This window comes from Leopardus geoffroyi, chromosome X (genome assembly GCF_018350155.1).
Source record: "Leopardus geoffroyi isolate Oge1 chromosome X, O.geoffroyi_Oge1_pat1.0, whole genome shotgun sequence".
Taxonomy (NCBI): Eukaryota; Metazoa; Chordata; class Mammalia; order Carnivora; family Felidae; genus Leopardus; species Leopardus geoffroyi.
In genome coordinates, this window is record NC_059343.1 from 14,822,593 (window position 1) to 14,829,413 (window position 6,821).

Sequence of the window (6,821 nt, forward strand, 5' to 3'; positions counted from 1 at the left end):
ATAAATGAGAAGATAAATATATAGGTAGATAGATATAGATATAGATATAGATATAGATATAGATATAGATATAGATATAGATATAGATAGATATATTGCCCTGGCAGCTTTAAGTCAATTCTTGGAAGGTTCTATGGTGCAGGTGATGGGTGGATTCAGCTGAAAATCTTACAAACATGTAGAATAAAAAGTGGTCTCTATTTTGGGGTTATTATGGCAATGCAAGTTAATGATTTATGTCGTGTGTGTGTGTGTGCGTGTATGTGTGTGTGTGTGAAAGTGGTCCCAGTTAAGTTGGAATACTAAAGCTGATTAGCAACGATTTGGTCATAACTTCAAGAGAAACTTGAAATCATAAAGCAACATACAATATTTCCATCAAAGTAGCATTTCCCTGACATTTTTATCAAAATGTTCAAAATATCAAAAGTTGAAAGAGTTGCACAGTGAACATTCACATACCCACCATCCAGATTCTACAATTAACATTTTACTTTATTTACTTCATCACACACCTATTCGTTCATCCATCCCTCCGTTCATTCACAAATCCATCTTGATTTTTTTAGACATTGCAAAGTAACTTATAGTCATCAGCAGACATATTTTGAGTTCGGTTTAGAAATGTAGCCATTTTTCTTATTTCAATCTATCTTGTAAAAATTGTATTTGACAAATGTATAAAATCACGTGGACTTGATCTTTTGTCATTGTGTTAAAAATGAAATCTGTGAGAATTTAGTGGAGAGGTTGCTAGAGAAACAAACTGTAAAGATTCTGCTCTGTGACACATCTTATTTAATGTGCTTCACATCATATCCTTGCCTTTGCTTGAGAACATAATAAAAACTTATACATTCTGAACTGAATAATTGTGTCCCTTGATAGTGAAAAGGCTATCATGTTTCATTTTCTGTGCATTGTACCTTTTCACTTCCTTAAGCATGTTGGAAACCATATTGGATTTATATGTGTAAAGCTGGTCAAGAATTTCTTTTAGAGAAATGAAATCAAGCCTTGAGGCAATGGTGCAAGGAGATCAGGGTCACTCCACAGCTCCCATGCTTTCTTATTCCAACCTGTCTCCTCCAAAGGGTATAGCCTCAATTTACCTAGCCACTTTTCTATTTATCCTTCTTTTTTTCTTCAGGTAATTGTCTAAATCCGTAATTTTCCTCTATCGTGCATCAACATGGTACAAAATGATGTGGGAACTCATTGATCAGTTCACTGATTCGTTCACTCATTGAGCAAATGCTGATTGAGCATCAGGTCCTGTCCTGGGCATTGGCAAAAAACAAAAATGAATAAGACATAATCTTTATTTTCAATGCAAAGCCATTAATATGGTACATTGATCAATATAGGTGACAAAACTAAATAATTGAGGACTGCTAGAAGAGTTTTTTCCGCTTTGCCAAGGGCAGTAGCTATTGCTCTTTACCTAATCTCTGCTTTATGTTGTGTAGGTACTGGAGAAAAGTATACACAGAAGACCAATGTTTGCTAATGATGCATTATTATATTAGAACATTTTTAGAGAGTGAGAATTGTTTTATGGATTTGAGAAGAAGCAAGATCAATATGCTTTCCACTGTGTGTGTTTTTATATAACTAGCCCAGAAGACCAAGGTATCTTATAAGAAGTCTGTAAAATCGCATTGAATGAGGTCAGATAGTAAACCTAGGAAGCGAAAAGCACAGCCATTTTATTACATTTTAATACTTAGACTGTATGAACTCATTTGTTTCCTTTACCAATTAAATGCTGTGTGTGTTTTTAATTTTTCCATTTTTAATTAAAATATTGAGATAAAATTACACACACACACACACACACACACATATATATATATATAAGCACAGAGCCTGACACGGGGCTTGAACTCAAGAACTGTGAAATTATGACCTGAGCTGAAATCAAGAGTTGGACACTTAACCTACTGAGCCACCCAGGCACTCAGGGTTATTGTGAGGATTGAATGAGATAATCCATGCAAAATGCTCAGCACAATGCCTGGCACACAGTAAGCACTCAGGAAATGTTGATTAATATTATTTCTAGAGGAAGATGAATAGACTGCTGTTTAGCTAGGGAAGTATGGTTTCATCTGGATTAAGACATTAACATAAGAAAAGATAATTTATTGGTATTTAAAAGTTGTGTAGAATTATGAATGTTCAGTAGAAAGAGGTGTCTGAGGCAATAAGTGTTTCTGACCAACTCCTCTGGCTTTAAGACTCTTTCATAATTTATTGTGCATTGTGTTGGGGAGGAAGAGAAACTGGATGTTTGGGAACCTGCCTTTATACCTAAAATCATCAGGTTGGGGATATATAGAACTATTAAATTATTTAGGCCAGATGGAAAGATGTTAGAATTCTTGTTTTTTCATTTTTTAATTTTAATTGTATTTTACTAGAGAGAGAGAGAGAGCGAGAGAGCACTAAAGCACAGGGGAGGGGCAGAAGGAGAGAGAGAGGGAGAGAATCCCAAGCAGGCTCCATGCTCAGTGCAGAGCCCGATGTGGGGCTTGATCCCATGACCCTGGGATCATGACCTGAGCTGAAATCAAGAGTCAGACGCTCAACTGAATGAACCACCCAGGCGCCCCTAGACTTATTCTTCATTGTGTGTCCTAATTCTCACTATTTTCCTGTTACTATCCGTAAAATTAGCTGGCTCACTGCTTACAAAGACAAAGACAGTGCATCTCCATTATTTTATTAGATGTTCCTCTTGAAATAAAAAGCCCTTCTACATCAGCAACAACATCTATTAGCACTGAGACATTCCAGCTCCCTGGATACTGCTGATCTCAGATGATCTGAGCAGACAAGACTAGGGTAGACCAAAGAATCCACAGCCACCCTATGGGATTGAAAATGGGGCGGGCAAGGGGTGGTGGTTTGGGAGAGGCTTCTATATGTAACTGTTATCTCAGAGGATCCTCAAACTAGCCAAGTTTCAGGTTTCTTCCTCAGAGGTTTAAATCTTTCCAAGATCCCTCATCAAATGTGGAGCCCATATTATTCTCCACTATTTCTGCCAGCAGCCTGTGGTTGGAGAAAATTCTAAAGATGACTACAATTCCGGGGCACCTTGGTGGCTCAGTCGGTTAAGTGTCCAACTCCGGTTCAGATCACGGTCTCGTAGTTGGTGAGCTCAAGCCCCCAGAAGGGCTCTGTGCTGACAGTGCAGAGCCTGCTTGGAATTCTTACTCTTCCCTCTCTCTCTGCTGCTCCCTCATTTGCACTTTCTCTCTCTCAAAAATAAATAAATAAATAAATAAATAAATAAATAGTTAAAAGGCAGTAAGTCAACGTAATCTTTCCTTTAAAAAAAATGATGACTATAATTCTGAAAAACGTGTTCTGTAAAATGGTCATAGTTGTGGGCTCAGTAGTGTGGCCAGGTGGTAAAATGGGTGTAATAATACTCTTGCCTGGGGGACATACTCTTGTTACCCTAGCTGTATCTCTGTGGCACTCACCTCCATCTGCCCAGGGCTGCTTATTGTGATCACTTGGGACTCTCTTCCCAAAGGTTCTTTCCCAGGCTGAGGCAGCACACTCTGCCTGCACATTGGGAGAACTAGAAATGCTGGGGAGTTAATACCTGGAAGACCTTTCAGTATGCTGGAGGAACAGCGCAGTTTCCTGGAAGGGAAGAAGGTTCTACATCATCTGCCAGCAGTCCCCAGCAGCCCCCAGTAAATGCTCCTGAGCTCCAATTACCCACAGCAGTAAGTGGCTTGATAACGCACCTATTATTGGCTTCCTTCTCTTCCCTGTCTCACCAGCCCACTCATCTTCTGGTGTTTCTTGGGATTAACTCTCAGACAACACTACTAACACTCAAACTGTTGTCTCAGGGTCTTCTTTTGGGGAAACCCGAACTAAGACATCACTCATAGGGTCAATGTGAGGATTAAAAGAGATAATGTATGCCCAATGCCTGGTGTATAATAATTGCAATTAGCATTTATTGATCAGTTTCTTTGTGCCAGCACAGCCTTAAGCACCTTACATGCATTAACTCATCTAACCCAACGTTAATCTTCATAACAGCTTATTATCATTCCTCTACTACAGATGAGGAGACCGAGACAGAATCTTCAAGATCACATACTATTCGAACCATTGGAACCATTATTCAGACCCAAGCAGTGAATGTGGAAACATTCTTTCAGGATGCTGGAATGGTTCTTTGAGTTATTGGAACTCCGACTTTTATTGAGTTAACCTTGGGAGATTCTGGCTGGTTTTCGGTGTGTCGTTGACACACGGGTGAAGTATCTTGAGAGAGATTTTTCCTGTTGCTTCCTCTGACAGAGGGCTTCTGTCAGAGAAGTGACAGCCAGAGGCCGTGGGTAGTGGCTCTGCAGACGGGAGCCGGAAGGAGGATTTACACCTGTCATTCAGATGCCCTCTACACAGAGGTCAACTATGGCCAGGATGAAGGGTGGGGAGACGAGCACAGGAAAGCGGGGTGATGTTCATGGGTTGTTAAGAGAAGAGCTTCTCCCCTCTACCTCCTAGGAACCCCTATGGTCAGGGGAGTTAGATTTGGCAAGGGGACTGACCATGCTCTCGGAGGAACCGAGGTAGAAGTGAAAGGGCTGGCCACGGCCCTTGGTCACTTCAGGTGCCTTGAGCCACAAGCCTGGCAGGTGATGATGGTGGGAAACAGGTGGGGGAAATGAAATTTAAAGAAAATGTAACATTCGAGTTTTAAACTGGGTTGATTTTTAATAGCTGAAAAAGACCTAAAAAGTCAGAAAAACTATCCGACATGTGAAGGGTCATGAAAGGCAAATTTACCATAAAAACATGATTCTTAGGTGACATAGGAAAGGGGATTAAGAAGGACAAATTTCCCGGGTGCCTGGGTGGCTCAGTCGGTTGAGCGTCCGACTTCAGCTCAGGTCGTGATCTCACGGTCTGTGAGTTCGAGCCCCCGTGTTGGGCTCCGTGTTGACAGCTCAGAGCCTGGAGCCTGCTTCGGATTCTGTGTCTCCCTCTGTCTCTCTGCCCCTCCCCTGCTCATGCTCTGTCTCTCTCTGCCTGTCAGAAATAAATAAACGTTAAAAAAATTTTAAAAAAGGGACAAATTTCCAGTTATGAAACAAATAAGTTATGGGGATGTAATGTACAGCAAAGGAAATACATATATATATCTCCTAGAAATATTGTAATAACTGTATGGTGACAGATGGTAACTAGATTTATTGTGGTGATCATTTCACAAGGTATCAAAATATCAAATCACTATGATGTACACCTGAAACTAATGGGATATTATATGTCACTTATACATAAAAAATACATGGTTCAAAGTAGTGATTGGAGAAAAATAAACTGCTTCAAGTTTATATTCCACAGAATTGAGCCTGCTCAATAACAGCTAATCCTTATAAAATCCTTACCACGGACCAGGTACTCTAAGCATTTCACAAACAGTCACTCACACAGATCTACCAGGTGAGAACTATTATTATCATCCCATTTTACAGAGGAAGAAACTGAGGCACAAAGAAGTTGAATAATTTACCCAAGGCCATAACTAGAGCTGGCATTTGAATACAGCAATCTGGCTCCCTAAGTCTATGGTTTTAGCCACTAAACTACACTGCCTTGCCAACCATCCACTTTCATATGGTATTCTATTCTGGTGTGGTTTTCCCTCTTGGGTCTTTTGAGGCTGACATTTCTGTTCTTTCTACACTGTTTGTGGTTAAACTTAGTGCCTGGAGGATAGGGATAGAGGTTTTAATAGTTTAAAATGAGGTACTGGACTCGCATTTCTAAAATGACATTTTCTCAAATGGCATGAACTTTAAATGAAAACATGTAAGATCTGACAGACTGATTTAAGCTCTGATTAGGGCCAAGGAACAACTAATGCTCACCCCTTCCTACGAACACTAGAAATTTACACATTGATTTGATTCTTTTTTTTTTTTTAATGTTTATTTATTTTTGAGAGAGAGAGGCAGAGAGAGAGAGAATCCCAAGCAGGCCCTGAGCTGTCAGCACAGAGCCTGACACAGGGCTCAAACTCAAAAACCGTGAGATCATGACGTGAGCCAAAGTCAGATGCTTAACTGAGCCACCCAGGTGCCTCCATATCGACTTGATTCTTAAGCTTTTCTCCTAGATCTTTTTTTTTTAATTAAAAACAATTTTTATTTCTGAGAGAGAGTGACAGAGCGTGAGCCGGGGAGGGCAGAGAGAGAGGGAGACACAGAATCTGAAGCAGCTCCAGGTTCTGAGCTGTCAGCACAGAGCCTGACATGGTTCTCTTGAACCGTGAGATCATGACATGAGCTGAAGTCAGAGGCTTAACCGACTGATCCACTCAGGCACACCTCTCCTAGATCTTGCATTATGAAGTCTAAGCCCAGTGGGCACTTTATAGATGCTTCCCACCCCCCCCCCCCCCCCCCCCCCCCCCCCCCCCGCCCCGCAAATGTAGCCTTTCACTAACAGAAATTGCTGTCGCATTTTCCGTGTTTGGGGAAATTGCTGGAGTCAGAATGACCTGAGTGCAGTGGATGAGACTTACCCTGAGAGAACCACCTTCGTGATCATGATATCTTCCCTGGTAGGTAAGTATCATCCTAAATGCTTTTTGACAATGATTAGGAGGCTTATGTAGTCTTCCATACCTGTCCCATGTGTATCCAGGATAAAAATGTCTTACATCTTCATGGCCATTTATTTATTTACTATTGAGACCCATCATGAGTAGCACACATGGGCTCTGTAGTGGGACACTTTGAGGCATCTAATAGAAACTTTGACTCAAACTGTCTTAA

The 6,821-nt window shown here is 40.8% G+C and overlaps 1 non-coding gene across 1 annotated transcript; it reads right to left on the bottom strand.

Moving 5' to 3' along the window:
• Positions 1–6,462: 6,462 nt before the first annotated feature.
• LOC123595574 lies at positions 6,463–6,619 on the bottom strand. Its single transcript, XR_006711259.1, has one exon. It is a non-coding gene; the product is annotated as a U1 spliceosomal RNA (small nuclear RNA).
• Positions 6,620–6,821: the final 202 nt, after the last annotated feature.